At 44.3% G+C, this 22,970-nt stretch overlaps 1 long non-coding RNA gene across 2 annotated transcripts; it reads left to right on the top strand.

The window, feature by feature from the left end:
• Positions 1-7,729: 7,729 nt before the first annotated feature.
• Positions 7,730-21,070, top strand: LOC310991393. 2 transcript variants are annotated; one of them, XR_014595616.1, is made up of 4 exons: positions 7,730-7,791; positions 8,479-8,520; positions 18,305-18,355; positions 20,472-21,070. It is a non-coding gene; the product is annotated as an uncharacterized lncRNA (long non-coding RNA). The 2 variants fall into 2 exon arrangements; XR_014595617.1 differs by having other exon boundaries at positions 18,305-18,359; positions 20,485-21,070.
• The last annotated feature ends 1,900 nt before the right edge of the window (positions 21,071-22,970 follow it).

Raw genomic sequence — 22,970 nt, 5'->3', positions numbered from 1 at the left:
ACAAGGAGCAAGTTACAAGGGTTCAACACCGTTTCATCAAGAGCTACGACAAGTGGAAAGCAGTCATTAAGGATGCTAAAGGAGTGCTGAGTGAAGAGTGTCCAAACAGCCTGCTGCATGAACACATTACTAAGGTGAGTTATGCTGCAAATGACCTGAACGATGTCTATGAAGAATTGAGACGCATTGACATTCCAGACCCCGACACACGTCACAGAATAGACACCTGTGAAGCAGTAACAAAGACAATAATTAAAACTGCTACAACTTATCTACACACAGAAACTGATGAAGATCAAGGGATTGACAAACAAGACAGCAAAGAGAGAGATAGAGAATCTGTGTTTAAGTCTGCAGCATCAGATAGATCCAGCATCTCTCACCATACCAAATCCAAGTCCACCAGGTCTTCAGTTCATTCTCGAAGCAACTCAAAGGTCACATCCAGACGCTCAAGCCAGTATTCTGCTCACAGACGGGAGGCTGCTGCTGAAGTCGCCGCCAATGAAGCTGCCTTGCAGGTACTGTTAGAGAAAGAACGTCATATCAAAGAACTCGAACAACTTGAGGCAGAAAATGCAGAGAGGCAAAGGGCGCTAGAGGCAAAGCGACGAGAAGTGGAACGATTGGAGACAGTAAAGAAGTTAAAGACTGCCAAGGCACGTCAGAAAGTGTATGAAGAAAATGAATGTTCAGATGATGAAATCGATCAACTGCTCCATCAACCTGTCTCCCTGAAAAAGAAGGAAGAAATTAAAGTTGAAAGTAACCTGTCTCAGCATAACCCTCCACCACAAGCAATGACACAGCTAGGGAGAGAAGACAGCAGAGCAGCTCTTGTGAGAGTGTTTGCAGAGTCCATCAGTGCAAGTCGTCTTCCTATACCTGAACCAACAACATTCAGCGGTGATCCACTCAGATTCAATGACTGGAAGGTTTCATTTCAGACACTCAATGACAGAAAAAACATACCAGGTGAAGAAAAGATATATTACCTGCGAAAGTATGTGAGTGGCCCAGCCAAGAAAGCCATAGAGAGCTACTTCCTGCTAGGCACAGAGTTAGCCTATCATGCAGCATGGACCATCCTAGACGAGAGATATGGCAATCCATTCCTCATCGCCAAAGCTTTCAGGGACAAGCTTGATTCATGGCTTAAGATAAACTCCAAGAGCAGTGTGGAACTTCAAGAACTTGCTGACTTCCTCCGCAGCTGCGAGGCGGCCATGTTTCAAATCAAGGGCCTTGAAGTACTCAATGACTGTAATGAGAATCAGAAGATACTCGGTAAACTTCCAGATTGGCTGACCTCTAGATGGAATAGGAAGGTCATGGAAGTGCAAGAGCAAAGTCACAAGTTCCCAAGCTTCAGCAACTTTGTTCAGTTCCTCACACGTGAAGCCAGAATCGCTTGCAACCCAATAACATCTCTCCATGCTCTCAAGCCAAGTGAAAATGAGAAGAACAAGGTTTTAAGGAACAGAGCTCCTGGAGCAAAGGTGCTAGCAACAAACTCAGGTGAAAAAACTGTTGTTTCCAGTTGTGCTTTCTGTGAGAAGGCAGGTCACAGTTTACTCAAGTGTTACAAGTTCATGGATGAAACAGTCTCTGCACGTGTCAAGTTTGTCCAGGAAAACAAGTTGTGTTTCGGCTGTCTGCAATCCGGCCATCGCTCAAAGGAATGTGAAAGGAGACAGACCTGCAACATATGTGAAAAAGGACATCCAACTTGCCTCCATGATAATCGCACTAAAGACAGAAAAACGCTAACAAAGGCTAATGGAGCAGGTAACTATGACAAGTGGAAGGACGGAAGTACTGAACGGCGACAAGACAAAGCAGTGAGATCCTCATTTGAGGCAATGTCAAACAGAGTCATACAGAACATCAAAGACACTCATACATCCACTATCATTCCAGTGTGGGTGTCAGCCACAAGTGAACCTGATTGTGAAATTCTTGTGTACGCACTCCTAGATACACAGAGTGACACAACCTTCCTCCTTGAAGAAACTGCAAAGGCTCTGCACACAAGAATGAATCAGTTCAGTTAAAGCTGTCCACCATGGCTTCAAGAAACACCATCGTGCCGTGTCGAAGAGTCACTGGCTTACAAGTAAGAGGATTCTACTCAGACAAGGTAATACCTCTGCCGGTGACATATACAAGAGACTTCATACCTGCAAATAGAGAACATATTCCCACACCAGAGACGGCTAAAGTTTGGCCTCACCTTGAACACATTGCAGCTGAGATAGCTCCTCTTCAAAGTTGTGATGTGGGCTTGTTAATTGGCTACAGCTGTCCTCAAGCTCTCGTTCCAAGACAGGTGGTGCCTGGTGAAGGGAATCAGCCGTTCGGACTGAGAACAGACTTGGGCTGGAGCGTGGTAGGCTACGGCAACTTCCATTTGGATTATGGAGACGCGATAGGAGTAAGTCACCAAGTTGTTGTGAAGCAAGTCATTCCAGATTGTCAGTTGGCTTCAAATGTCACAAGCGAAGTGCATTATGTCTGCAGAACACAGATCAAGGAAGTAGTCTCACCTGTAGATGTCATCAAGGTCCTGGAGTCTGACTTTGTCGAAAGAGCTTCAGATGACACAAGCATCTCCCAAGAAGACCTCCGATTCCTGTCACTGATGCAAAGGAGCATCCGGATCAACGATGATGGTCACTATGAGATGCCGCTACCTTTCAAGAAGGAGAGACCTAACTTACCAAACAACAAGGTCTGCGCCATCCATCGTCTCAGATGCTTAGAAAGGAAACTGAAAAGAAACGAACAGTACTACAAGGACTACAAAACATTCATGGACGACATTATAGCTCGCGGAGATGCAGAAAAGGTTCCTGAAGAAGACATCAACAAGACCCCTGCATGGTACATTCCCCATCACGGGGTGTACCATCCGCAAAAGCCCGGAAAAATCCGCGTCGTCTTCGACTGCTCTGCAAGGTTTCAGGAGACTTCCTTGAACGACCATCTGCTAACCGGTCCAGAGTTGACAAACAACTTGGTCGGAGTCCTTTGTCGTTTTCGTAGAGGTCCTGTGGCGATAATGTGCGATATCGAGCGCATGTTTCACCAATTCTTTGTAAAGGCAGAAGACCAAGATTACTTACGTTTCCTTTGGTGGGAGGAAGGAAATCTGGAAGCTCAACCATCTATCTACCGGATGAAAGTCCACCTGTTTGGTGCAGCTTCTTCCCCAGGCTGCGCCAACTTTGGACTAAGACATCTTGCTGATGAAGGACGGGGAAGATTCAGTGAAGACACAGTTCAGTTCATCAAAAGAAATTTCTACGTTGACGATGGGCTGGCAAGTGTCACATCTCAAAGGCAAGCCATCCAACTAGTGAAGGAAGCAAGGGAACTATGCAGCACAGGCAAACTCCGGCTGCATAAGTTCATCTCAACTAGTGAGGAAGTCATGGCCACAATTCCTAAGGAGGAATGTGTTGCAGCTGCCAAAGATCTGGACATGGCGCTGGGTGAACATCATGTGGAAAGAGCGCTCGGCATTCAGTGGTGTGTGACCTCAGATGAATTCCAGTTCCGAGTAGTCGTCAAACAGAATCCACTCACCCGAAGAGGAGTCTTGTCCACGGTTGCCTCAATATTTGACCCGCTCGGATTCGTGGCACCGTTCATCCTGGTAGGAAAAAGGATTGTCCAGCAGATGTGTCGCGACAAGCTCAGTTGGGATGACACCTTACCTGACGACCTGCGACCTCTCTGGGAATCCTGGCTCCTAGATCTGAAAAACCTGGCTGGTGTGAAGATCCAGAGGTGCTACGTTCCACCAAACTTCGAAGTTCTGCACTATGAGTTGCATCATTTCTCCGATGCCAGTGCATCAGGATATGGAGAGTGTTCATATCTCAGAGTGATCAGTACATCAGGTGAAGTGCACTGTAGTCTAGTCATGGGAAGGTCAAGAGTCGCTCCCACTAAGGTGACCACCATACCGAGACTAGAGCTATCAGCGGCAGTAGTAGCAGTCAAAGTCAGTGACATGCTCAAAAGAGAGCTTGAAGTGGATTGTGTGCAAGAAGTCTTCTGGACAGATTCAAAGATTGTTCTGGGCTACATCAGTAACGAAGCCAGAAGATTTAATGTGTTCGTAGCTAATCGTGTAGAACGCATCAAACAAAGTACAGAATCTGCACAATGGAGGTACGTAACTTCGGAGGAAAACCCAGCAGATCATGCCTCAAGAGGTCTCTGAGCTGACCAGCTGTTAACATCTAACTGGTTCACAGGCCCAGACCTGCTTTGGCAGAAAGAGTTACCAACTGGAGATGTCAAGGTGGGAGAGATCCCAAGTAGTGACCCAGAGCTCAAGAAGGCCCAAGTTTATGACACACAGGCAAAGGAGGTGAGGTCACTGTTGGATCGCCTACACAAGTTCTCTGATTGGTCAAGACTGGTGAAAGCCATTGCTAGATTAAAGCGCCTCGCTAGAGAAGTCAAAGGTCTGATGTCACGGTCCTGTGAAGCCACAAGCCTAGAGGAAAGGAGGCAAGCACAGTTAACCATAATAAGATTGGTTCAAGAAACAAACCTCTCTCAAGAAATACAGTATCTCCAGCATCACAAGGAGACACCAGCGAAGTCCAAGCTGCACAGACTAAATCCATTCCTGGATGATCAAGGTATCATTAGAATTGGAGGCCGCTTGACTCATGCTCCCTTACATCCACATGTAAAGCATCCCGCGGTTCTTCCAAGAGACAGTCACATCTCATCATTGCTGGTCAAGCACTATCATGAAAGAGTACACCATCAAGGCCGGGGAACGACCACAAATGAGCTCCGTTCTAATGGCATATGGATCCTCGGATGCAGCAACCTGGTCTCGTCCCATATCTACAAGTGCACCAAGTGCAGGAAATTCAGAAGAGGTTTGGAACAACAAAGGATGTCAGATCTTCCTGTAGACCGAACGGAAGCCACACCGCCATTCACTCTCTGTGGCATGGATTGTTTCGGTCCATTTTACATCAAGGAAGGGAGAAAAGAGTTAAAGAAGTACGGACTGTTACTCACCTGTATGTGCTCCAGGGCAATTCACATTGAAATGCTCGATGACTTGACCTCGGATGCCTTCATTAACGCCCTCCGTTCATTCATTGCCATTCGTGGAGCAGTGCGGCAGATAAGGTGTGATCAGGGGACAAACTTCGTTGGTGCGAGGCGAGAGTTTGTTGAAGCATTGAGAGAGATGGATCAAAAGGAACTTAAGGAGAGGGTTCATCTTTAATACCCCAGCCTCAAGCCACATGGGCGGAGTCTGGGAAAGACAGATCTGCACCATCAGAAGTGTTTTGATGTCTATCCTAGAACAGTCTGCCAAAGAACTTGACTCCTCCTCTCTAAGAACATTCCTATATGAGGTCATGGCAGTAGTGAATAGCAGACCGCTGACTACGGACAACCTGAATGATTCATCCAGTCCAGAACCATTGACACCGAACCACATTCTGACCATGAAGTCCACAATCACATCACCTCCCCCTGGGAAGTTCGTCAGGGAAGACCTTTACCTCAGAAAGAGATGGCGTCGAGTTCAACTCCTGGCCAACAACTTCTGGTCACGTTGGAAGAAGGAGTATCTTTTAAATCTCCAAAACAGACAAAGGTGGACTAAGGACCGCAGAAATGCACAGGTCAACGACATTGTTCTTCTGAAGGATGATGGGATACCACGAAACAAATGGAAGTTGGCCAAGGTCATGCAAGTTCATCCTGGGAAGGATGGGAGAGTGAGGACACTCAAGTTATTACTCAGTGATCCAACGCTGGATAAAATGGGAAGACGCACTTCCAAACCAGTCTACCTGGAGAGGCCTATTTAGAAGACGGTCACACTGTTGGAAGCAGACTAAAGACCACAGTGTACCATTCTCTCACTCTCAGTGTTATTAGCTGGCCTTATTGATTATTATTGATTTGTTACATGATAATATTTGAAAGTAATGTTCACATACACTATATACATCTCCAATAAGTCGTTCTAAGAAAATCACTGGTGATTTGGTGGGAGTGTAACTGCCTACATGTCAGTTTAATTAATTCTCATTTATTTATTTTTTAGTTCCTACCTGCCCTTTAGTTGAGGGGGGGCGCATTGTTTTGTATTTGTTTCTACACGGCACCACTTTAGCGACACACCACCTGGCAGAGCATGGCAAGGGAGAAACAACACGGTCGGTTGTCTCCACACTCGGTAAAGTTGATGTAAAGAGTGACGAAAAGATAAAGAGTTACGACATTAATGTAAACAAAGAAGACGAAGACAGAAGAAAAGACAAGATTCAGCCCCTTTGGTAGTGTGCAGCCTACGAGGTGTGTTTTTATTGGTGTGTATGTGTAATATTATTAAGCTGCAAGCTCTGAATTAGCACATACTTACCGGACTATTTGTTTACTTTCACTTTCTTTAGTTCTCACGGGTCGGTCGGTGACTGTGAATAAACCCTGTTTTTAAACGAGCTCGGGTCTCATGCTTTACTACCGGGAGGAGCTACAAGCGGGGTGTCGAATTGGAGGTGTGTCGGAATGGAGAGCTGTCCCCTGTGCAGCCATAGAAACAGACGTGGTCCAGCGCCGCGGGAGGAATGTTTGGAACTATTGAGGGCTCCATAACCCGGAAGTCGGCCCGCCATTTTTTACAACGGAGTCCTATGGGAGTGTCGCCACTCTGTTATATCTATCGCTCTGCCCGAAACGTCTGATGTTGCATTTCAAAATAAAAGCCAGCCTTTCAAAATAAAAGCCAGCCTTTCAAAATAAAAGCCTTGAACACTGCATTTATGTACATTTACAGTATCATTTAGTTATTACTGTACCATTCCACTTCAGACTGATATTACTCGACCTCAGGATGACACCCAGAAAAAATCAGACCAATCTGATGTGGAATTTCAGAATAAAAGCCCTCTGAACTTTGATATTTTTGTGTACATTTACAGTATCATTAAAAAAAACTGCTAGGTATTACTGTACCATTCCACTTCAGACCGATAGTACTCGACCTGAAGATGACACCCAGAAAATATCAGACCAATCTGATGTGGAATTTCAGAATAAAAGCCCTCTGAACTTTGATATTTTTGTGTACATTTACAGTGACATCTGAAATTCCACATCAGATTAGTCTTATATTTTCTGGATGTCATCTTCAGGTCGAGTACTATTAGTCTTAAGTGGAATGGTACAGTAATAACTAGCAGATTTTAAAAAATGATACTGTAAATCTACACAATATACTTAAAAATATGCAAGTTCAGAGGGCTTTTATTCTGAAATTCCAAATCAGATTGGTCTGATTTTTTCGGGGTGTCATCCTGAGCTCGAGTACTATCGGTCTGAAGTGGAATGGTACAGTAATAACTAGCAGTTTTTTTTTTTAAATGATACTCCTACACAAAAATATCAAAGTTCAGAGGGCTTTTATTCTGAAATTCCACATCAGATTGGTCTGATTTTTTCTGGGTGACTATCAGTCTGAAGTGGAATGGTACAGTAATAACTAAATGATACTGTAAATGTACATAAATGCAGTGTTCAAGGCTTTTATTTTGAAAGGCTGGCTTTTATTTTGAAATGCCACATCAGACGTTTCGGGGGCATTGCTTTCATTTTACGGGCACTATCTCGCTCTTGCCGTAATGTGCTGTATGCGCGCACCTTACAACAACGTGTGGGCTGGCTTGACTTCAGTGCACCGCGGACGGTTCTGTTAAAGGTCAACGGAGAACGAGTCGCCAGCCTGTGTCCGTGCGTGTAAAGTAAGTTTTACTTTGTGTATGATACTTCAGGCGGGATTCTTACAAATGTGAGACTGTTCATGTTCGTGATTAATGTTCTAGGAGCCAAAGTTTGTTTATGTTAAATATATTCCAACACACTGGTTAAATATGTTCTCAGTGTAACACTGTTGTGAATGTGTGCTGCATACCACCGGTGGTTTTGATATTTAATAACAGCTGCAGTGGTCAATATGCTCTACATTGTAATGCTGTGGTCTGCAGCGCCCTCATGCGACCACTACAGAGTACTGCTTCTGACTGCAGAGGTCAATCTCTGTATTTCTCTATTGCATATATGTTTAACTTACCAGTCCATGTGACTCTATTTCTGTAAAATACTAATTGTGTCTCATTTTGTTTATTTAAGAAAACCACAACAACTTTATACAATGTGTAGAATAAATAAAGAAGATTCAATCTAAGGCCAGACTTTGTACACTGGCATTATAATAACTGAACATATGGAGAGAGTGAGAAAAGAACATCTGATGTTGACAAACATTAATTAAACAAGAAGGAAAAAAGACAGATTACACTGTAGTGTCAACAACATCAACATCAGTGTTCTCCTGTTGGTTTGACTTCAGTTATTGATCCAGTTCATGTCACACTGAAGTAGAATTATTAATAATAAGATCATGTTTTGTTTTTATTCCCCCAGATCTCCAGTTCACAGGCAACATCATGGAAGTTAAATTATCTGGTGAGTTCAAGTTTAAACATGATATTTGCAAATAACAACAATTTTTTTTTTGTTTGTTTGTTTTGCATAGAGGAACATGTTTTTCTTTTGTTTGTTTTCTTTGTTCTTCTTTCCTTGCTCGTTGTTGGTCAAATAAACCCCTTTTTTTTTTTTTTTTTTAACTGGACATTTGCATGGATACGTATTTCTCTCACCCATGTACACCCTAACCCGTGGTGCAGCGGTGGCCCTTTGAATTTTTATGATATGATTTGAAACTTTTCTTTGTTCTGACAAACGGCTACATAAAGTAAAAGACCTGTCATTGGACTTGTTGGATCATTTGGATTATGGACAAATGGACAGCAAGGATTTTTTTGGATTCAGCGTCGCCGTGAGAACTGCTTCTGGCCCAGATTGACAAGACATTCAAAGAGCTGTACAGGAAAACAGCCAAACAAGTGGAGTTTGAAAGACAGTATTTCACAATACCAGTTTCAAGAAGTTTATGAGCAGATGGTTTGAATCAATGCATGTCATAATCTTCTTTTACGCACCACTGAATGGCGGCTTCCGGCCTTCCGTCATTCATAAAATTCGAACTGCAGTGTGTGTTTGTGTTATGAAGAGGATCTGTTTGGTCAATAATCATTAAACAATTTCAAAGAAATGGAAAATGTCTGAGGTTGTAGTGAAGGACGCTGAAAAGCCATCATCAAACAGAAGAGTTAAGATGTCTTCTAAAGGTTTGGAATACAATGTGACAATGTACCAGGAAAAAAGGAGTGCAAAACGAAAACAAGCCTGCGTTGATGGCATCAAATCAAAATGTTGATTCAATATAGAATGAGTTTACTGGGTAACACTTTATAATGAGTACACACTATTAAGCATTAGTTAAGCATTAATAAATATTGAATTCATAATTTATAACACATGAATACTCATTAGTATGTAGTTAGTAAACAGTTATAAATGTTTTACTCATCATTGGTAAGCACAGTAGTTATGGATTAGTAAACACTGAATTCATCATTTATAAAGCATGTTTCTGACGTAAATACTCATTAGTATGTGGTTTACAATCACAGTTGTAAATGTTTTACTCTTCATTAATAAGCTCATCTATATAAATGATGGATTCAGCATTCCCAAGCCGCTCTTACACGTCCAGTATGAATGGTTAGTGAGTGTTAGTAAATGTTTTATAAAAACTCACAAATTTCATTTCCAATGGATGACTTATAAACAGTTATTAATGCAGGAATTCATGAATTCAGGCAGTTACAAAGCACTTACTACTCGTTAATTAAAGCAGAAGTAAGCGATCCGGTCGTTTTGGCTAATGCTGTGTTCCAGGTAGGCTTTTGAAACCGTAAATTACAGCTTCAAGTCACAACTTACGACTTTGTAGCGTTCCAGGCAACCCACTCGTGTTTTTCCGACCTGTTTTACCTGTGAAAGTCACTATAACGGCCACTCGTAACTTCCGACCCGTGAACTCGTACCAGATCGAACTGGTACGACTTCACAGGTCAGAAAAACACGAGTTAAGAGTTGCCTTGAACGCACCATAACAGTCCTCGTCCCTACGTCACCACATTCACGGCGTTCCTTGGCTGCACACACAGCCCTGCATGCCGTTCTCTCTCCTCATTGGATAAAAACTGTAGGATACGATAAATGTTTTCTCCTCGGCTCAGAGCAGAGCAGAGTGACTGACAGACCCGTGTTTCAGACCAAACACTCTATGTAAGTGATTGCTGTCGGAAGATATAACTATTTAAGACTTATATTAACACAAATATATCACTTACTTCTGCTTTAAGTATTTTGTGTGAGCTCATCTAAAGTGGGCACTATCTATGCCTTATAGAGCATTTACAAATGAGATATTAAAGCAGATATCAGTGGAATGTTTTTGTTAATATAAGTCCTAAATAGTCCTATTTTCCGTCAGCAATCACTTACATGAAGTATTTCAGCCTAAACACGAGTCTCTCCGTCACTCTGCTCTGCTGTAACCCGAGGAGAAAATTTTCCTTGTGGGATACAAGTGTTATCCAATGAGGAGAGAGAACGGCATGAAGGGCTGTGTGTGCAGCCAAGGGATGCGCGTGAATGTGGTGACGTAGCACGAGGACCAATTGATGCCTGACAAGGGCGGGGGCTGCTAACTCATGGTGCGTTCAAAGAAACTCGTACTTTGTGTTTTTCCTTCCTGTGAAGTCATACCAGTTCGATCTGGTACGAGTTCACGGGTCGGAAGTTACGAGTGGCCGTTATAGGGAACTTTCACAGACAACAGGATGGTAAAAACACGAGCTACGGGTTACCTGGAACGCTACCAAGTCGTAGTTGTGACTTGAAGCTGTAACTTACGGTTTCAAAAGCCTGCCTTGAACGCAGCATTAGCCGAAACGGCCGTGAAGCTGATATCTGCTTTAAGGCTGGCAATGCCTCAAGACTCACAAAAGTCTTGGTTATCAAGACCAAGGAGAGACACAACACGATATAGTTCATATTGCATTGTATTTATTGCAACTTGGGAATATTATAAGGGTCTGGTAAAAAACGAAACTTATCAACCAGCGCATCCAGCGTTTACCATTTGTATATAAACGAGTCTGTGGCGGCCGCGACTCTCTCCCTGCTCTCTCCCTCTCGCGCTGGCGCACACACGGGCAGATGGACAGGTCGTGTTGTGATGGTAACATGCTAATGCTAGCTAATGTGTTCAAATTGCTATCCGCCCCCCATGGGGGGGGTTCCTAGTAGTGAAATGGCACCCGGGTACCGCCCAAGCCGAGCGAGTACTCGGATATCGGCTTCAGCCCTACAAACAATACGGCATCTACATTGATATCAGTTCACTCCGAACCATAGACTGTATAAAGCTCCGAACATGCAGCCATGACTCCGAAGCAGTCTTTTGCCCCCTGGTTTGGGTTGCACGCGCACCGGCGGTCGCTGGACGTGTACGTCGACGAGCCCTCAGCACGTCATCAACGTGACGACGCTGGGAGGCAGCAACACTGCAGCCGGTGCAGCCCCCATGGTGCAGCCTGGTGCAGCAGCTAACGCCGGGATTCCACTGGATGCGGAACAATTCCGAAACGGGTCCGCTACGGAACGGCTGCGTACTCCAACTCCGTCAACTCACACCGGTTCCGTCCGTGATGTTGATTGTTGCGGCTCCGCCGCACAGCGGGAACACGTGATCTCGCGATAAAGCGGGTTGTAGTTTCCATAAAGTGAACCACAAAATCAAAAACAATTAATTTAATCCAGAGGAGTAGTAGAGAAACAACTTGGTGCTGACCTGACTTGATTTTACAATCACTATCTCCTTGTCCATGGTGTAAACGGGGTGAAATGATGTCTGAAAACCTCTGAGCTGCTGACTTCAGGCCGGTCGCTGCCCATTACAACGTTTTCAAGGTGTAAAGCAGGAAATATGCTCCGCTGTAAACATGGTGTATTTTATTTTGAAAATTAACCGGGTGTTTTATTTTGTATTTTGCCCGCGATTTCCTGTCATACACGACCTGCTCTGTGCTGATTGATGCGCCGTGCTCCGGCGTCCGGCAAAAATAGAAGCTCTGCGTATCTTTTGCGAGGGCTGCCGGATGCCGGTGCCGTTCCGGACCCACGACGCAGCGGACCCGGAGTCGGTGGACGCTGCCACGGTGATTATAATTAATACGTAACGGCTCCGCCGCCGTACGGGAGCGGATCTGCAGCCGTTCCGCATCCAGTGGAATTTAGGCGTAAGATGAATGGAGAGTTGGAGACGGAGAACTCTGGCCAGAATCGACAAGTACGGCGGACGCGGGCCCAGAAGAAAGCCGGTGTGGAGATGGATATCGAAGTCGGCGGCCGTCAGCGGCACTAGTGGTGAGTATGTGTTTGTTTTGTTTGCTGCCACACATGGTCCATGGATGATAGCTAACGTTAGCTTGTCTGCAGCTGAAGGCTTTAGCTCTCGCTCCCTGACGTACTACCGCGACATGTAAACACACATTTCAGGACCGCTGACTTGTATCATCAGAGCAGCCTCCTTTCATATTTAATAGAGGGGGGACAATACCTGACAATAATATTCTCATCTGTCAGGATGTGCCTGCTGTAAAGGATAATCATAGCTGAAAATCGCAGGATATTAATATGTCTGTTCTGATTTTACAAGTCTCAATGTGTGTGTGTGTGTGTGTGTGTGTGTGTGTGTGTGTGTGTGTGTGTGTGTGTGTGTGTGTGTATGTTTTAAGTTAAATATCTTTATTTTTTTTATTTTCTTTATTTTTAATCTGTTGATAACTCTACTTTTTATTTTTGTCTAAATTGCAGTCCAAAATCTGGATCAGGCCATGTCCCGGTACAAGAAAATTCTCTGGCCGTTTGGTCTCCTGCTTTCAAGCGTGTTGGGATGGACCGGAACACTGCTCCAAAAGATTTCTTCTTTTTTTTCAAAGAATTATTTGCTGAACTTAAACTTCTGTGATCCACTGTTGGTGTTGGCAAGCTTTAATTCAGCCATGCTTGTCATGTTCGTGTTTGAAGGATGAGGCCGTGTTGATAGCAAGTAACTTAGTTTAATGTCTCACGTTCTCAACAACATACATGAGGCTCCATGCAGTCTTGCTCTACCCCGTTATATGGTACGTTAAGCTGACTACTAACCCGTACTGCCGCCTAGCGGTCAGACATGTAATAACATCCAATCATAACATCCCCCCTTTTCTAAGGTAAAATGCATTAATGAATTATCACATTAGCTGTGTCAGTTATTTCAACCATTTCACATTCAGCATAACTCTGCAACATATAAGCAGTATAAACAGTTTATATCAGATTGCATAACTCATATCTAAGCCAACACTAGACCATTTAGAACACATTCACAACATCAATCAATATACATTTTGTTCAACATCTTTAACATGCATATTGAGTTTTCTTTGTTTATAAGTTCAGTCTATCAGGCTTTCTGATTTCTCTTGTGGACCTTCTTAACTCAGGTTCGCTTGGAGTAGGTGTGTGAGAGTCAGTGTTACAGTCCATAGCAGGTGTGGGAGTTACCTGAGATTCACCACAGGTTACACTGAGCTCACCAACAGTCCCTTGAGGAGTCTTTAACAGACTGCGACGATTGCGTCTGAGGATTTGTCCATCATCAGTTTTCACCGTGTACGATCGTGGAGCAACTTCTTGCAGGACAGTTGCTTTTGTACTCCATCCATCAGCATCCTCAATCCTGACCGTGTCGTTGGTAGTCAGTGGAGGGAGATGCTTGGTTGTTCTGTCATAGAATGACTTTTGCATCATTTTCTGTTGTCGTAGCTTATGTTCAATCTTTGAGTGATTCTTTTGCTTTAATTTGTCGTTTTGATGACTCGGCAACGTTGTTCGTAGCTTCCTCTTCATCAGCAGTTCAGCTGGTGATAGGCCGCACTGAAGAGGTGATGCTCTGTAGCTCAATAAAGCCAGATACGGATCCGAGTCACTGTCAGCTGCTTTCTTTAGGAGTTGCTTGAGAATGTGAACTCCTTTGTCAGCTTGCCCGTTTGACTGTGCATAGTGTGGGCTTGACGTCACATGCTTGAAATCATATTGCACTGCAAACTTCTGCCATTCTTTGCTGCTGAAGCAGGGGCCATTGTCGCTCACCACGGTGTGTGGGATGCCATGCCTGGCGAAGATAGATTTAGCATGTGTTATGACACAAGTTGATGTTGAGCTTGCTAGTAGCGCCATCTCAGGGAAGTTTGAGTAGTAATCCATTACCACTAAATAGTCTCTACCTCTGAGATGAAACAAGTCCATTCCTACTTTGTGCCATGGTGCTGTTGGCACCTCAGCTACCACCATAGGCTCTTTGCTCTGCTTGTTCCTGTGTTTCTGGCATGTTTCACATTTACTTATAAGTGTTTCAATGTCTTTGTTCAGTCCGGGCCAGAAAACCGTGTCTCTCGCCCTCCTTTTGCACTTTTCAATGCCGAGATGGCCTTCATGTATCCTGTGCAACATGTCCATTCTCAAAGCCCGTGGAATAACAATCCTGCCCTTTTTCAACAGCAGACCATCCACAGTACTAAGCTCACCTCTGACATGGTAAAATTGTGGACATGAACCAGCTGGCCATCCCTCATCCATGTTCTTCATGACATGCTGTAGCTCAGCATCCTTTGCTGTGGCCTCCGCTATTTGTCTTGACTTTGTGTCCGACACAGGCAGTGTAGCCGACACCATGTTCACGTGACACTGTATGTCTTCGTCTGTTGCACTCACACTGTCGCCTGTAGTTGCTCTGGATAGGGCATCAGCAAGGACTAGGTGTTTACCTGGAGTATATATCAGTTGATACACTCTTTCCACAAGCCCCAGTTCTTCACAGGCTCTGTCACCAAGAAGTGATTCCCGTCCCTCATTCACAACAAAGAAGGATAGGTGGTGCACTTTTCCTTTAACTGTGACATTCAACCTGCACGTGCCCAAACATTTGATTGGCCGCCCATTGTAGTCTTTCAGTCCAGAGTCTTTTCTTTTTATTTGTGGCTTATTTTTCATTGCCTTTACATCACACATGCTTATGAGATTTGCTTTAGCACCAGTGTCCAATCTCATGGTGACTACAGTCCCATTTATCATTAGAGGAGCTATCCACTTATCTTCTGTAGTGACATCATTTACATTGTCTGGCTTATTTATTTGTTCACTTTCACAATTCACCATTCCAACAAAGAACGTGTCACTTAGATCAGGCTCGTCTATTAAGTTTACAGTTTTTTCTTTCTTCCCCTCTTTCCATTTGGAGAAGCATTGTTTAGCAAAATGATTCTTGCCTTGGCAACTGGAGCATTGCTTACCAAACGCTGGACACTGTCTAGGCTTGTGCTGTGAGCCGCAGCGCTTGCAGTTTATCATCACGTCCTCCTGCTGTGCAGGCCGGGTCTGTGTGCACCGTCTCCGCTGATACGACACTGCTCCAACCGCTGCCGCGCTGTCGCTCTGCGCCGAGGCGACTGCAGACATCTCGCTGAACGTCCTCACATGCCTTTGGGACAGCTCACTGGCCTGGCAGATCTTAATGGCTCCTGCCAGCGTCAGCTCCATCTCCCGTAGTAGCCTCTCTCTGACCTTTTTATCCTCCACGCCGAATACAATCTGGTCCCGTATCATGGAGTCTTTTAGCATTGCGAAGTTGCAGGACTGCGCCTTTAGCCGCAAGTCCGTCAGGAAGCTATCAAAGGGCTCATGCTGCCGCTGTGTACGAGACCGAAACACGTACCTCTCGTACGTCTCGTTCTTCTTCGGAGAACAGTGAGCATCAAACTTGCTAAGCACTACATCCAACTTTTCATTATCTTCAGGACTGTCAAACACAAACGTGTTAAATACTTCTATGGCCTGTGGCTCTGCTATTGTTAGCAGCAGCGCTACCTTTCTTGCCTCCGGCTTCGCCTCGAGTCCCGTAGCCGACACATACAGGTGAAACCGCTGTTTGAAGGTGCGCCAGTTCTCGTCGACATTCCCCGTCAGTTTCAAACTTTCCGGTGGTTTTAAATCCATGTCGCCCATTCGAGTTTACTCCTGGTACCATGTCATGTTCGTGTTTGAAGGATGAGGCCGTGTTGATAGCAAGTAACTTAGTTTAATGTCTCACGTTCTCAACAACATACATGAGGCTCCATGCAGTCTTGCTCTACCCCGTTATATGGTACGTTAAGCTGACTACTAACCCGTACTGCCGCCTAGCGGTCAGACATGTAATAACATCCAATCATAACAATGCTTACCCTTGTTTGTTTTACATCAACAGAACAGTTGTACAGTTACAATATGTTAGGAAGTTGCAATAAATACAATGCAATATGAACTATCCCTTTGTGTTGTGTCTCTCCTTGGTCTGTTAAGATAACCAAGACTTTTGTGAGTCTTGAGGCATTGCCAGCCTTAAAGGTCCCATATTATGCAAAATGCACTTTAGAGCGGTTTTCTATCAATAATATGCATCCCCGGCCTGTCTACAATCCCCCCTGGTATGGAAAAAGTTCATCCTCTCCCTTTTTTGCTTTCTCTGTCTTTAGAAAATGTGTGCTTAAACAGGCCAGTTGAAGATCTGTCTGTCGGTGACGTCACCGACAGACTCGACGCCACCCCCTAGGTTGGTGGCACCGCCCCAGGTGAAGGTTTGCCACGCCTGAAGAAATTTTCTAAACCGTGCCATTTTTTTCCCCACTTGTTAACATAGCTGTGGTTAAACAATGGCGAATGTACGACCTGGAAGAAGCGGTTGCTCTGTTGTTGGCTGCACACACAGCGCCAAAGTAATCAGATATCACCACATTTCAATCAATAAATGTTTTAAAATGAACAACTAGGCAAGTCTGGTCCCGGTTCATGTGTTATAAATTATGAATTCAATATTTATTAATGCTTAAAGCAGATATCAGTGGAATGTTTTTGTTAATATAAGTCCTAAATAGTCCTATTTTCCGTCAGCAATCACTTACATGAAGTATTTCAGCCTAAACACGAGTCTCTCCGTCACTCTGCTCTGCTGTAACCCGAGGAGAAAATTTTCCTTGTGGGATACAAGTGTTATCCAATGAGGAGAGAGAACGGCATGAAGGGCTGTGTGTGCAGCCAAGGGATGCGCGTGAATGTGGTGACGTAGCACGAGGACCAATTGATGCCTGACAAGGGCGGGGGCTGCTAACTCATGGTGCGTTCACGGAAACTCGTACTTTGTGTTTTTCCTTCCTGTGAAGTCATACCAGTTCGATCTGGTACGAGTTCACGGGTCGGAAGTTACGAGTGGCCGTTATAGGGAACTTTCACAGACAACAGGACGGTAAAAACACGAGCTACGGGTTACCTGGAACGCTACCAAGTCGTAGTTGTGACTCGAAGCTGTAACTTACGGTTTCAAAAGCCTGCCTTGAACGCAGCATTAGCCGAAACGGCCGTGCCAGTGATATCTGCTTTAACTAATGCTTAATAGTGTGTACTCATTATAAAGTGTTACCGTTTACGGTGTTCATCATGTGTTACCAAGACGCAAATGACTTCCATGAATCTTTTATGAGCCTACCTTGGCCCAAAGATGAAGTTGCAATTCAAAGTAAATACTTCACGGACAAAATGACAATGTACTGTGGTCTCTGTGTGAGCGCCTGAAGGTGGAAGTGGAGTTGCTCTCTGTGTCCTGCTATTGTTCAAACATTACACATAAAACAAACATTCTTCCTGGTTGGGGGTGGAGAGCAACTTTTCTTTGAACCATATGAGAATGGAATGATGATAAGTTTCTATCCCTGGTGAATTTCTCATGCATTTTAGTGTGCTATCAGCGTATTGATTATATTTAGAAAGTATATTATTTAGTTAGCTCATTTGACCTGTTGTTACTGGTCCATAAGGGACCACAGGAAATATGTTAATTCCTGTATTTATGTAAGTACTGTATTTATGTAGTTATGCTCATATGTATCTATATATTTTACTCATTCAGTCATGTAAATGCTTGTTGTTGCAGTTATTTTGGGGGATTTTTATCCCCTCATTCAGATAGGACAGTAGAGACAAACACTCACTGTCACATTGTCCAAAGTTGTTTAGCAGCCTGTTGTGGACCTTTATGAAACCCATGTCTATAAACATGTGTGAATATTTGAGGAAATCACTTAATTGTTGCTCTTCTTTTAGATGGCTAGATCCAGCAGTGAGTCTCCAGATGAGGCAACTTTACAGAAATAATTGTATTCATTGTTTTAATGAGTGACGTTGTACCTCTGTTTTACAGATCTGCAGCCCCGGAAACGCAGGTGGAGCTTTGAATATATGCCACCTGACAGTGAGTTTAACTCAAAAGTGTTCAGTCTGTGTACGTTTTGTTAGTTTGATTTTCCCTTTAAACCGAACTGTCAGAAAACGAAAGTAAGCTGGTAATTTGGTTTTCCGTTTCAAACCAAAATCCAAAAAAACAAAATTCAATTTTTTCGTTTTTTGGTTTTTGGTTTTAAAACGAAAAAACGAGGAAACCAAAATCAAATTACGGTCAAATTTTGATTGTCTTTTCGTTTTTGAACAACACATTAACGCCGATGGACCGGAAATGTCTGAACTTCAAAATAAAAGCCCAGTGAATTACGTTATAGCCACAGACTGTAGATGAATGGTCTATAACATTTTTTTTTTCTTTGTTAATGTTGTGTTTTGAGCACGTGGATACATTTTCACAGCTGTGTTTATTTTTACACATAGCGACAAGCTGAGCGTTAACTCATCTTCTACTGTTCTCCTCGCTGCGCTGGGTCTCTGTCTCCGTTGCGCTGTAGCGCTTCGCTTCTATTCAGTCAGATCATTTTCACAACGTCTCCGGTCCCAACCGGGCTCCGGACAGGCTGTCCCTCTCTGAAGCAGAGGGTGAGGTCAGCTTCACTCCTGCATTAACACCGATGACAGCCTGGAAGTGTCTGAACTTCAAAACAAAAGCCCAGTGAATTGAGTTATAGCCACTGTACTGTCTGTAGCCTATATAAATCTTTTTTTTTCTTTGTAAATGTTGTGTTTTGAGCATATGGATACATTTTCACAACTGTGTTTATTTTTACACATTAGCGGTCAAGCTCATCATTAGTTCATCTTCCTCACGTGCTGACCTCAGTCTGTCCGTTGCGCACGCTGCAGCGCTTCGCTCCCAGGTCAGAGCATTTTCACAGCGTGATGAGGTCAGCTTCACTCCAGTCAGTCTTCACAGACAGTCCACAAAGAGTTTCTTAACATTCCCTCCTCAGTTGTCCTGATCGTCTCAGCTACACCCAGGCGCAAGAGGGCAAGAGGACTTCTTGTCCCACCACTTTCAGGAGTTGTAGTGGTAACTGGTAAGTCTAATTAGCAGCTTAGATGAGGGGAATCACCGTGCGTAATGGTCGCGCGTAAAGACAGCTCCTCGCCGGTGAAACACAATTCTTGCATGTATGTCTCATGACATGGTGGAGCCTACACAGAGGTACACAGACAGGTGGATCAGGCGGCAAAGAAGTCCGCTGTGAAAATGATCTGACTGAATGGAAGCGAAGCGAAGCGCTACAGGGTGCACAACGGAGACAGAGACCCAGCGCAGCGAGGAGAACAATAGCACATGAGGAAGATGAGTTAACGATCAGCTTGTCGCTATGTGTGAAAAATAAACACAGCTGTGAAAATGTATCCATGTGCTCAAAACACAACATTTACAAAGGAAAAAAAAAGATGTTATAGGCCCATTCATCTACAGTCTGTGGCTATAACACAAGTCACTGGGCTTTTATTTTGAAGTTCAGACATTTCCGGTCTGTCATCGGCGTTAATGTGTTGTTTAAGATCAAAAACAAAAAGACAATCAAAATTTGACCGTAATTTGATTTTGGTTTCCTCGTTTTTTCGTTTTAAAACCAAAAACCAGAAAACCAGCCTGAATTTTGTTTTTTTTGATTTTGGTTTGAAACGGAAAACCAAATTACCAGCTTACTTTCGTTTTCTGACAGTTCGGTTTAAAGGGAAAATCAAACTAACGAAACATGGACCGTGTTCAGCCTGTAAGCCCCGATCATTAAAAGCAAGTTAAAATTCACTATCAGTTTGACCAGCTGCGTATGTATGTCTACTCATAAGTAAACTAAGCAGTTAGTAGTGTCGTATTGTTCTCTGTAAAATGGAGGATACTTAAAAAAAGACAGTCTAAGCAGGTAAGCAAAGCAGCTGCGACAGAGTGTAATTCAGAGTGACAGATTGTAATTCACTGTATGAAATGTACATTTTTTTGAGCTCTGTTTTAAAGATTAGCAAATTAAAAAAAAAAGAAAATGCATGTTGGATCTTTTTTTCTTGTAACCAAATGAGATTATGATAAAGTGGATAAAAACCATAACAAATACATAAATAAATACAACACTGAACATATTCTTGCTGATTTCTTGTCTCCTCAGTGTCTGAGCTGAGGGTTGTTCTGCTGGGGAACAGCTGGTCTGAGAGGAGTTCAGTGGGGAACTTCATACTGGGAGAGACCAAGTTCAACACCAAAGAAGAACCAGACTGTTGTCAAAAACAAAGTGGACAGTGGAAGGAGAGACAAATAGTCCTCATCAACACTCCAGATCTGCTGCATCCAAACATCCCTGAAGACAAACTAACAGAGTTTATAAAGGACTGTGTGAGTCTCTCTGATCCTGGACCTCATGTGTTCCTGCTGGTTCTACAGCCTCAAGACTTCACTGAGGAACACACAACATGTTTACAATTGATCCTTAAAAACTTCAGTATTCAATCATTTGATCATTCACTGAAACTGATATCAACACCCAGGGAGGAGAGTTCAGGTGAAAACTACATGAACCATCCAGCATTAAAACACATGATCAGCATCTGTAGAAACAGATACTTGAAGCAGGAGAACCTTGAACTTCTGGAGCTGTTAACAAGAATGGGTCAAATTGCACATGTTTGCCATGAAAGATTTGACGATGCAGCAACTACTCCACCAGATCATCAACTAAGGCCGAAACAAAAAGAAACCAAAATTATTATGAGTGCTGTTGAAGCTGCTGGTAAGTGAAACAATTCCAAAAAGAAAACAAAATATCTCCCTCTAACACACACACACACACACTGTTATTATTACAACATGAACAGCAGTGAGGCGTATAACTTACTGCTCTGAACCCTCACATGAATATGCTGTATGTTCATACATACTGTATGAAGACTGGTGCTTGTCCAGGACTGAGGCCCGTTGACCCTTTTTGTTGCTATTTTGTTATTTTCTGTTGCACTCTTGAAGACCCCCTTTTGTGTTCTCCATGGTAAAAAAAAATCTTTTTGTTCACTACATTTTACCTGTCTATATTTGGGTTCACATTCCTCGCATCCTGACAGAACTATCCGACCAACTTTACTTTCTGGTGGCGAACAGTGCCAGGTTCCCTCCGGCCAGCCTGGGGAATCATCCATTCCTGTTTCCAGTGTTGAGCCAGCGGTGTGACTGGTTCCTGCCTCCAGTGTCCAGCTGGCAGTACAGCCCACGTCCCCCCCTGGTCTCCATCCTGGCTTCTGGAAGGGACTCGCCAACATCGGCATCCTTCAGCGTGGCCCTCAGAATCTCCACGCCCATCCCTCTGGCCTCCTGGCCGCCGCCCAGAATCCCTACATCCCTCTGCCCGGCCTCCAGGGTCTTGGTGCCTGGCCAGCACCTCTGACTTTTTGCCCCTAGATTTCTTTGTTTGGTTTTGAACTATTAAGCACATCCAACTGCTATCTCCTTAAGTCACTTTAGATATGACTGCAGCTTTAAGCCCGGAGAAGATGTCATCAGGTGGCATCCAACTGTCATTGGTCATTTCAACCCTCAACCACAACGCCCTCCAGTTGGTGAGTCGGCAGTGATGACCAGTCACTGCCCATCTTCTCCTGGCCGCCAGCTTAACTCCTCCCTCCTACTCCAAACCCAGCAAGAGGCTCTCTCAGTTGCCTCCCCCAACCTACCCTCTCCCTTCCTGCTATCCCCAGAGCCATAAGTGTCTTCCACAGAGACTGTGCAGGGAAGCCCCTGCACCCGACCTCAACTGGGAATAGCCAGGCCTGCCATCTTTTGTTCCTGCATTGTTGGATCAGGTCCTGGTACTTTGTGGCTTTTCTCTCTGAGGGCACAACACATCCATCTTCCCAAGGGACCGTCAGTTCGATCAGGATGATCTCCTTGGCTTCCTCAGAAACAGATGACTATGTCGGGCCTCAGGGAGGTCTGGACAACCTGGGGAAAATGTAGTTTCTTTCCCAGGTCCACCCTCATCTCCCATGATGGTGCTGTCTGCAGGAGGCCCTTCTTGGTCTTCTTGGAAGATGATGGTCTTTCCCCCTCCCTAATGAACTGAATAGATGGTGTTAGTCTCACATGGACTTGATGCTTTTTCCATCTCTCCTGCTCCAAGATGTTGGCCAGTGCTCTGAGGACCTTATCGTGGCGCCAGCGGTACTGGCTAAGAGCAGTCTTGCACCCAGCCAGGATGTGCGCTATTGTTCCTCTTTCTCCACATAGCCTGCTGTGCAGGTTTGTTGGTGTTGGAAGAGTGTCATACACTGAATGGAGCAGGAAAGAGATGCGGAAAGGCTCCAGTCTCCAGAGTTCAGGCCAGGTGATCTTCCGCTTAGGCAGGTCCCAATTCGTCCGGGCTCCTTGTGATCCAAGTTCCACAGCCCTGGCCCTTCTAGCTTACCCCTCGAGCTGCTGGACCTCGGCTTGGATCATGTCTCTCCTCTGCCTAGGATCTGCTTTCCCCACTGTTGGAAGCTGGTGGAGCTGAGTCCCTGCCATCCCAAGCACTGGTTCCTGATGATGTCCTTCAACTTCAGCAGGCTTTCTGCCTGTGCAACTGATGTGTCTATTTGGATGTTCTGTTCTCCCTGATGTTTGGTCTCTATTGTTGTCCTAT

The sequence above is a fragment of the Trachurus trachurus genome, assembly GCF_905171665.1.
Source record: "Trachurus trachurus genome assembly, chromosome: 9".
Lineage (NCBI taxonomy): Eukaryota > Metazoa > Chordata > Actinopteri > Carangiformes > Carangidae > Trachurus > Trachurus trachurus.
This window is presented reverse-complemented; position numbering and strand designations above follow the sequence as displayed.